The sequence below is a fragment of the Eucalyptus grandis genome, chromosome 8, assembly GCF_016545825.1.
Source record: "Eucalyptus grandis isolate ANBG69807.140 chromosome 8, ASM1654582v1, whole genome shotgun sequence".
Classification (NCBI taxonomy): Eukaryota; Viridiplantae; Streptophyta; class Magnoliopsida; order Myrtales; family Myrtaceae; genus Eucalyptus; species Eucalyptus grandis.
In genome coordinates, this window is record NC_052619.1 from 73179055 (window position 1) to 73188208 (window position 9154).

General features: G+C 42.1%; 1 pseudogene; it reads right to left on the reverse strand.

Moving 5' to 3' along the window:
* Window positions 1-3165: 3165 nt before the first annotated feature.
* LOC104417930 lies at window positions 3166-6494 on the reverse strand (annotated as a pseudogene).
* Window positions 6495-9154: the final 2660 nt, after the last annotated feature.

Here is a 9154-nt window from a genome sequence, read left to right on the forward strand (position 1 = left end):
CTTCTGAAATCTATTTATAAACAGATTTTCTGTTTTTTTGTTTCGGGAACAAAAAAGAACAGAAACGCGTTTGGTTGCATTTTGTTCTTTTTTTGTTTTTTTGTTTCCGGAACTCAAAAAGAACAGAAACGAGAAAAAAAAAAAAAATTGTTTCTCGTTCAAACAATTTTGAAGAAACAATTTCTTGTTTCTTGCTTCTTCTTCTCTCTCTTCTCTTTTCTTCCTCTTTTCTTCTTCTTTTCTCTTTGGCCGCGACGCCGTCGAGGGTCGGCAACCTCGCCGGAGCGTCGCCGGCCCTCGGGCGAGGCTCGCGTCGCCCCGCACGGGCGAGGCGCGGCCTCGCCAGATCCGGGCGAGCCCGAGCTCGCCGCGCGGCGACGCCGAGCCTTGCCTTGGCCGGGTGAGCTCGGGCTCGCCAGATCCCAGGCGAGGCCGAGCCTCGCCCAACGACGGCGAGGCTCGACCTCGCCGGGGTTGGCGAGCCTCGCCGTGGCCGGGCGAGGTCGCCCCCGTCGGCCGGTCGCCGAGGCCGGCGACCGGCCGAAAGAAGAAAAAAATAAAAATATTAAAAAAATTAAAAGAAACAAAAAAGAACAAAAATTTACCAAACGTGTTTCTATTCATTTTTATTTTGGAACAAGTTTACCAAACGCATCTTTTTGTTCAAAAATTGTTCCCAGGAATAGAAACACTTTTTTCTATTTTCGTTCCCGGAACAGTTTTTGAACAAACGTTACCAAACGCGCCCTTACTAGTTCGTTTGAGGTGGCTGTCGGAGGAGTATGAACTAAAGCATCTGAAGACGCTTTGGGGAGGCATTCAAAATGGAGATGTCACCGATTTGGCGGCGGCGGCGGTTTTGGTTGTTCTTGGTGGCAGCGTTCTCATCCATTTTTAATGTCCTAAAGAAAAAAAAAAAAAGAGAGAGAGGGAAGGAAATAGCAATTGTTAGCAAGTTTGTGTGTGTGGATACTAAATTCTGTTTTGCCAAATGAAAGGACCTCTAAAATTTATTCATCCATCAGAATCCGTGTAGTTTCAATCTGGATGGTAGCTAGTCCTACTTGCAAGTTTTATTAGTACTAACCGGTTCAAAACCAGTGGAAAGTGGGTCTCTGTGACTCTGAGGTTGCTTTGTGTTTTGTGCACCCACCTGAAAGCCAAAGGCTCAAACTTACTCCGAGAGAGGGAGAGAGATGGGTGTGGCAAAAAAGTGACTATATGGTAGTATTTGTATTGTGCGGAGTTAGAGCTCACGGAAGATGTTGGAATGATGCTAGGCCTAGGTTATAGACAGGTTATGCGTGATGCAATTTCTCGAATAATGTAGCATGGACTAAATATTTATGGAGCAGATATTTGTACAAAAGTCAAGATGTGTCCACTGTAATTGAGTACGGCGATGAATATCGCTAAAGCAAAAGAAAAGATTTCTGACAAGGCAGAGACTTTTGTAGTCGGCCGACGGAGTCATAGAAAAATGGGTTTTAATGCAACAGTTAGGTGTCATGTTGAGACCTCCATAAGCTCCGTGTGTGTGGGGTTTAGCCCTCCACCCATTGAGTGGGAATCTCCATATCCCTTAGTTCCTTCACCATTACTTCTCCGACAATTATGAAACTATTTCCATAAAATGGTGGAATCATCTTTCCTTATCACATTGCCTAAACCCCTTAAAATCCTTTGATCATCCTCTGCCAAACGTCCTAGACACGTTTATATTTGCACATTATTAACCAAAAGCTATCATATCGATAACTACAATCGATTCAATACTAACATCCTGATATATGTCTCAAATCTCAATTGAAAGTTGATTTTTGGGTCTAATTTGGTTTTTTAAGCTACAAAAGTTGAGTGTCCAAAACGAAAGATATGGTGGAGGTTCAATATAGGAAAATGTAACCTATTTATGTCACTCATTGAATATGTATGAAACAAAATTCTTAATATTATGTGAGAATTCTCGTGTTGCAAACCTTATCTATGCATCGATGGTTATGAGAACTTTCAATAAAATCGTATGCAAAATGCTAAAAATTGTCCCTAGGGTGGGCACTTATTAAGCCTTTATTAAAAAATACTTGAAAAATATAAATTTCTCATTTGGAGTAAGTAATTTATTTTTGAAGCCTCTTGAGGAATTTTATTTCTATATTGAGTTAAATTAACTAGTGCTCCAACAATATTTGTTAAATGTACAAGTGGAGCTAATAATGCTAGACAACAATCTCTTGGGACCAAAATCCCAATAAATCACACTCGTAAATCACTTGTTAATGCATGCAATCTATAACTCGGCAATATGCCTGAAGTCTGAGAAAAGTTTTGTCATATGGTCTTCCCTAATATGCATATATCAGTAATGGAATGTAAGTAGGGTCATGAAGCTATTTTTGAGTACCTAGATAGAATTGAAGCAAATGAATTTGTTAAATGAAGTGGGGCACCAATCAATTTTGGTTTTTAGGGGAAAACATATACATGAAAGAGCTGGCTTGACTGAGGCCACGGAGAAACATTTGATAAAAAGAGAGTTAGTTGAGGATGTCGAAGAGGTATTGGACAAGCCAATCAATCTAATTGGGTTATATTATGTTCAATCTAAGCCAACCCATCGATGTGATGTTTCCCCATTCACATGTTAATCATTTGAAGGAATTCTCAATTCACACGTGGGCTCGAGTCCTTATCTTGCATTCAAATTCCTTATCTAACTATTATTAAAGTATCTTCCAAGAGGTAAAAAAGTCGCTTTTTCTTTAGATATTGATATCCACGCATCCCTTTTCTTTTTCCTCTTCCTAAAAAGGACATACTAATGCTTTCGAATTATGAGATTTCGTTTAATTATCAATTTATACATGATAATAACATGAGACATTCTTTGTTCATACTATAACTCTCCACTCTCCCCCTTATGTTAACCTTGAAAGGTCGGCACACTTGTCATCGCATGATTGGAGCCTAACCCAATTGACGTGGATGTGGCGGTTTGAATAACCAAAATTTCAGATTTTTTTACAACAGGACAATGTGTAACCATCACTTGCATAAAATGCAAGTTTTCTTTAGCAATGGCTAGAACCTACAGAGTTTGTAAATCCAGACTAAACAATGAAAGTAGAAACTTCCTTGATGTTATTCTTTTCTTTTGAAATGGCCGATCAACTAAAGGTCCATGCATTTTGATCGTAGCTCATCCCGTATGGCCAATTTGTCTTAAGGTCGTCCTTAAGTCCTGGGACCGAACCCGCAGCTGCCATGATCGATATCACAAGACAGGCCATGCTCAGCGTTTGCAGGTATACCCATTTAGTGGTCATTTGGGAATTCGTTTCTGTCTAATATACATCTCGACGGGAAAATAGACCATTAGAGGCCAAAAGCCCAAGCTGACGATATCCACGTCTTTGTTGAAGACGAATGGGAATAGCATCGATATCACAGTGGTCAGGATCACGAAAACCGTCCTCCAAGCAAGTCTAAAGAGCTTCATGTTGTATTGGCCCAAGCCTGGTACCAGGATCTTCATCTCTTTAGCGATGAGCTCACTACGAGGCCATCTCTGGTCGGCCTGTTTCTCGACCAGGGCAAATATCGGCTGGCTGTTTACTTGGTATGCTCCAACAAGATGGATCACATTAGCAGAATTGGCACTATCAAGAAGCCAGAATGGCTTGTTGAAACCCAAGTGGATCAGAAAATTTGCCGGAGTGTCATCACCGAAAGCAGCATAGCCCACGCAGCCACATAGCATGTAGATAGTCGTCATCACCACGGTGCTCAGAGAAATGGCTTTCTTCATGGTCTTTACTTCTGATGGTGGAGATCCGATGGTGTCCTGTCAAAGATAAAAGGAAAACAAGGTATTTCCAGTCTGTTCTATCCACTCTTTACCATTTCCTTAGGTTTCGAACTGATGAAATCATGTTTTAGTACCTGAGTTTCAATAAGGATCTCATAAAATGAGTATGCTGAGGCGATATTTCCAAGAGCTTGGAAACATCTCCATATCTTTTTGGGTTTTAGTCGCATCCCCAACGCTTATTACTGTAAGACTACCCTTGAAACTTCCACTAGCTGTTCATCAAGAAAAAAAATTGTGGGAAACAACTTCTTATTTTATGATATTGATAATATAATCTCTTGAAATTTCTTGGCCATCTGTCTTTGGGAAAAGAAGAAACCTGTACCTGCAACTTGGGCAATTCCTAGGCCAAGACCAATCAAAGAGTAAGCGACGAACATAACAGCGGCCACAATAGAGAGCCACCGTATTTGATCGAGATCTTGAATCTGGGACAGCAGAATCTCTGTGATGCCGAACATGATCATGTACGGATTAGCCAAAACGTGGCACGAGTTCTCCCCATTCTCGTGGAAGCAATTCATATATTTTATTGCCCTTTTATTGGAAAGAGGGAACGTGTACAACATTGAATCAGCCAGGTTATATAAGAAACAGTAGAAGTGGAAGTTCGTCGTGATCTGATGAATAAATTTGTCAAGAGTTTGGGAAAGTAGAATTGTACTCACTTCATGCTGAGAGATGCTTGAACGACACAGCTAATGGCGTTTCCAAATAGGGTTACATATTGAAGAAAACCACATGCTTTAAAATTTGCTCCACCTGAATGTAAAGTTACTATTATCACTTAGGGTGCGTTTGGTTAGACTTTTGGGGAAAGCCATTAGGAAAATGCAAAGGACTTTAGGTTGAGGGGACTTTTCAGAATGCAAATTGTGTTTGGTAAATTACAATTTAAAAGTCCATTGTGAAGTATCTTTGAGCAAAATGATGTTTGGAAAAATTATACTTACAAAGGACTTTTGTGATAAAACAAATTAAAAAATATATATAAAAAATTAACTGGTAAGGGCAAAGGTCGGGAGACCCCCGGCGAGGGTTGCCGGACGTCGGGCGAACCCCGGCGAGGGCTGCCGGACGTCGGGCGACCCCCGGCGAGGGAAGCCAGACGTCGGGCGAACCCTGGCGAGGGCTGCCGGACGTCGGGCGACCCCCGGCGAGGCAAGCCAGACGTCGGGCGACCCGCCGCGACCCGGATCGGGGCGGCGAGGTCGCGCGACCTCGGCGGAGGCCGCCGGACGTCGGGCGACCACGCCGCGACCCGGATCAGGGCGGCGAGGTCCCGCGACCTCGGCGGGAGGGCCGGACGTCGGCGACCCCGCCGCGACCCATATCTAGGGCGGCGAGGTCCCGCGACCTCGCCGCCCCGGATCCGGGTCGCGGCGAGGTCGTGCAACCTCCGGCGACCGCCGCAACCCGATCTGGGGCGGTGAGGTCGCGGGAGGACCTCGTCGCCCGGATCCGGGTCGCGGAGGGGTCGCGCGACCTCGCCGTCCCCGGATCTGGGTCGGCAAGGTCGTGGGACCTCCCGCGCGACCTCGCCGCCCCCAATCCCGCGCGACCCCGCCGCGACCCACGGCGATCACCGCGCCCCAGACACGCACCACTCCCCGGCGACGGTCGCACCCTTCCCCGGCGACGGTCTCCTGGGCCACCGCGACCATGCCGAGCCGTCGGCGGAGTTTCGAGCAACAAGTCCTTCAGCAGCAGAGAAGACGATGAACAGTAGAATAGAATGGTTTTGAAAAAAAATAAAACGATGAACAGTGTAACTTGTATGCCGAGAAAGCTGAAAGCCCAAGGCACCCTTGCACCTGCCTTGGGCTTTCAGCCTTCAGAAGGCCAACTTTGGCCTAATGGGAATTGCAAAGTGGTTCCCAAACACCCAAACTTTGACCTAAGTACCTTTAGAGCCTCAAAGCCCCTTTGCAAGGCCAATTCCAAACGCAGCCTTAATCAAAAGTTACACGACTCATTTTGCTATACATTTGGAGACATATGGTAATGGGAAATTTAATCAAAGTGCGGGAGTCAAATAATGAGAAGCAACAACAAGGTGATAGGATTCCATACCGAGAATCGAGTGAACAGAGTCCATATAAGTGGAGTTACACTCGCCGGTGTAGGGGTCGCCAGTGCGGTAACAATGGGAGAGGAGGCAAGAGGTGTAGTAGCCCACAAAAGAGAACAAGAGTATTGCAGCAGGGCCTGCAATCCAACCCAGCTGAGCAATGTCCCATGACCGGCAAAGCACTTCTGCTCCTACCATCCCTATTATTATATTCGCGCTCATCGTCCATAAGGTCCCTGATCGGTCAGCCGATAAAATCTGATCAACCCTTTACATTTGGAAAACTTTCATTATCTCTTGAGTTAGCTTTTCAGTAATTTATGAAGGAATTACACTTGGATAAAGCATATTAAACTGTTACTCCGAGTACAAAAAATGTATATTTCGCACAATAATATGTGCCAAACTTGTTATAAACAAATAGAAAAGAGTTAGACAATATAATACCAGAAGATAAGGTTGATTACCGGTTCGTTTGAGGTGGCCATCATCGAGGGAGTCAAAGCATTTGGAGACAATCTGAGGAAGCGTTTCAATGGAGATGTCACCCATCTAAAATATCGCGAAAACTCAAACTACAACAAAAAAAAAAAAAAAAGAAGAAGAAGAAGAAGAAGGAAATAGCAATTAGCTAGTTGTGTGCGTGGAAACTAAATTCTGTCTTGCCAAATGAATAGACTATCAAATAGATTCATACATCCGGGGTCATGTTCTACTTGAAAGTTTAATTACCACTAACCGAGTCAAAATTCGTGGGAAGTGTGTTTTTCTTTCTGTCTGAGGTTAGTTTGGAGAGAGAGATGGACGTGGCAAAAACGAGAATATATGCAAGTGTAGTTTGAGAGAGAGAGAGAGAGAGAGAGAGAGAGAGAGAGAGAGAGAGAGAGAGAGGTTTGAACTTAGAAATTAGAATAGAGGGAAAGGAGGGATTGAAGTGTGTTTTTATAATGTGCAGAGTTAGGTTTCACGAAAGATATTGGGAACAGGTCCGCAAGTATTGCGAGAAATTACGAAACCCTTTCTATAGATGAGATAAACGCGGCAACATGGGTTCGAGTCAAACTATAAAGACTTGCCGGCCGTAGCTTCATTTCCTTATTGCTATTATCATTGTTTTTTTTTACCAGAAGGCATGTGGAAAGAGCCAGTAATAGAGTTTCAAGTCAAGACACAACATCATCCATTGCATATATCGCTAGAGATTATTTTGATTTTTGGCAATGACCAAGAAAAAACAGTTGAACTCCAGACTTTAAAAAAATCTAAGGTCCCAATTATCTCGAAATTAACATTATTAACTCTATAATAAGTTATGAGACACTTAGAAAGTAAATTATCGCGGTGCGAATTATGTGCCCATATTTGATGTTGGATGCAGATTTAGATTTGTATGCGAGAATCCGTAATACTTCATTACCGCAAAAAGAATTTCAAAAAAATGATAACATTAATAGAAAGAGATTTCTGAACACCTCAAAATATTTGTTGACTGGGTCCGCCTTTGTGGGGCCTAGCCAACGTGAAAAAATAAAAAAAAGCAGTCAAAGTCAAAAAGCAATAAGAAGAGGAAAAAGGGCTGCTCGTTCGTGAAGTGGAGAGGGAGAGAGGGGGAGCACCAAGAGCTCACGAAGAAAAAGTAGAAAAAGATTGCGGCTTTCTTATCTTGATTTGAAGACCAAATGTTATCCGAATTGACTCAAATTTCAATATGTTTTCGTGATATCGTGCAGTAAAAGTTAATTGTTTTGTTCATTAAGAGCTTTCTCCGAACTTTCTGATGATGGCTAAGGTTTTCATACTCTATATGTCTTAATTCACGATCGTGGTGGTGAAATACTATTATATTATTGATGTTAAGCCTTTAATGTGTGATTAGAGAAAAACTTATTGTGTGTGTATCCTAGTATTTTTAGTGATCAATAGAAGTTTTTTGTGGTCAATAATTTTTTTCATATTGAGTTTTTCACATAAAATCTTGATGTTATTATTGATTTATCTCCTTAAGATTTCGACATTATATTTACATATTATGAGGTCGTATTGCTAGAATATATTGTCGGTTATTATTGAGGTTAAGTCGATTTTAGTCGGTTTAGTTTTGGGGGGGAAATTAATTTTGGATTGGATTAGTCCTTAGTGAATTGTTGTCCAGTTCTCCCCAACAATATTAGAGAAAACTTATATCCTTGGACTCAATGAACATCCCAAAAAATTGTATTGGCACAGTTTTTTCTGACTAAGCTAAAAATGAATTTGATGTTTGGTGCTCTTCCTGTTTTGTGTCCATTGAACGTGGCTTTTCAAATTTTTTTTTTTTTGGCCCTATCTGTAGCTTTTAATGGTTGCAAAAGACCTCCTTCTCTGTATTTTCGAAATCCTTGTGTCCCACGTACGTTTCATATTTAGGGATCACTATATATTGCCTACCACTCGGCACGCTGTAAAAGATGGGCCTTGACTTGGCTCGAGTGATCACACTTAAAGATGACCCAAGATTGATAGTTTATCGGAGCATCTACAGGGTCGGGAAAATTATCTAAAATTTCTTAAATGAATTATACAACTATTAATTCAGTCTCAAATTTCTGATTAGTTTAGTTGTACACATTTTGATAACTTTCTAATATAGTGCTAATAAATTTAAGTCGAAAAATTTGGATGTAAATATATAGTTGGCCATCTTACGCTGTGCAATAACTAAGATCTTGCGTTGATAATTGATAGTTGAAATCCCATGTCAGCTATTGAAAACAGTGTCATTTCAATGTGAAACTAGCGGTGAGCAAAATGAATTATACGGACTGAACCAAATCGGTTAGTTCTGGGCCATTCTAAAGGATATTGGTCTGGTTTCTGATTTCAAAAAATTAAAACAATGATTTTTGGTGTCATTTCAGGTTCCATGTCTGGAATTGCGCACTAAGACCACTCGGACCGGATCAACTATTTTTTTGTTATATTCTTGAAAATCTGTAAAAACTTTAAAAAATAAAAATAAAAATCCCCTCAAGCCTCAAGTACTCTCTCGCATGCGCTACTCGCCCGAGTCGCTCCCGTTCACAAATCTAAACGAACAACCCTAATCTCTCTCTCTCTCTCTCTCTCTCGCTCACCACCCTCTAGCTCGAGTGCACCGACTCGGCTCCCTCTCACGGTCTCACTCTGTCGCTCGACTCTTGCCTGAGTCGCTTTGGCCGCCTCCCTCTCGCGGT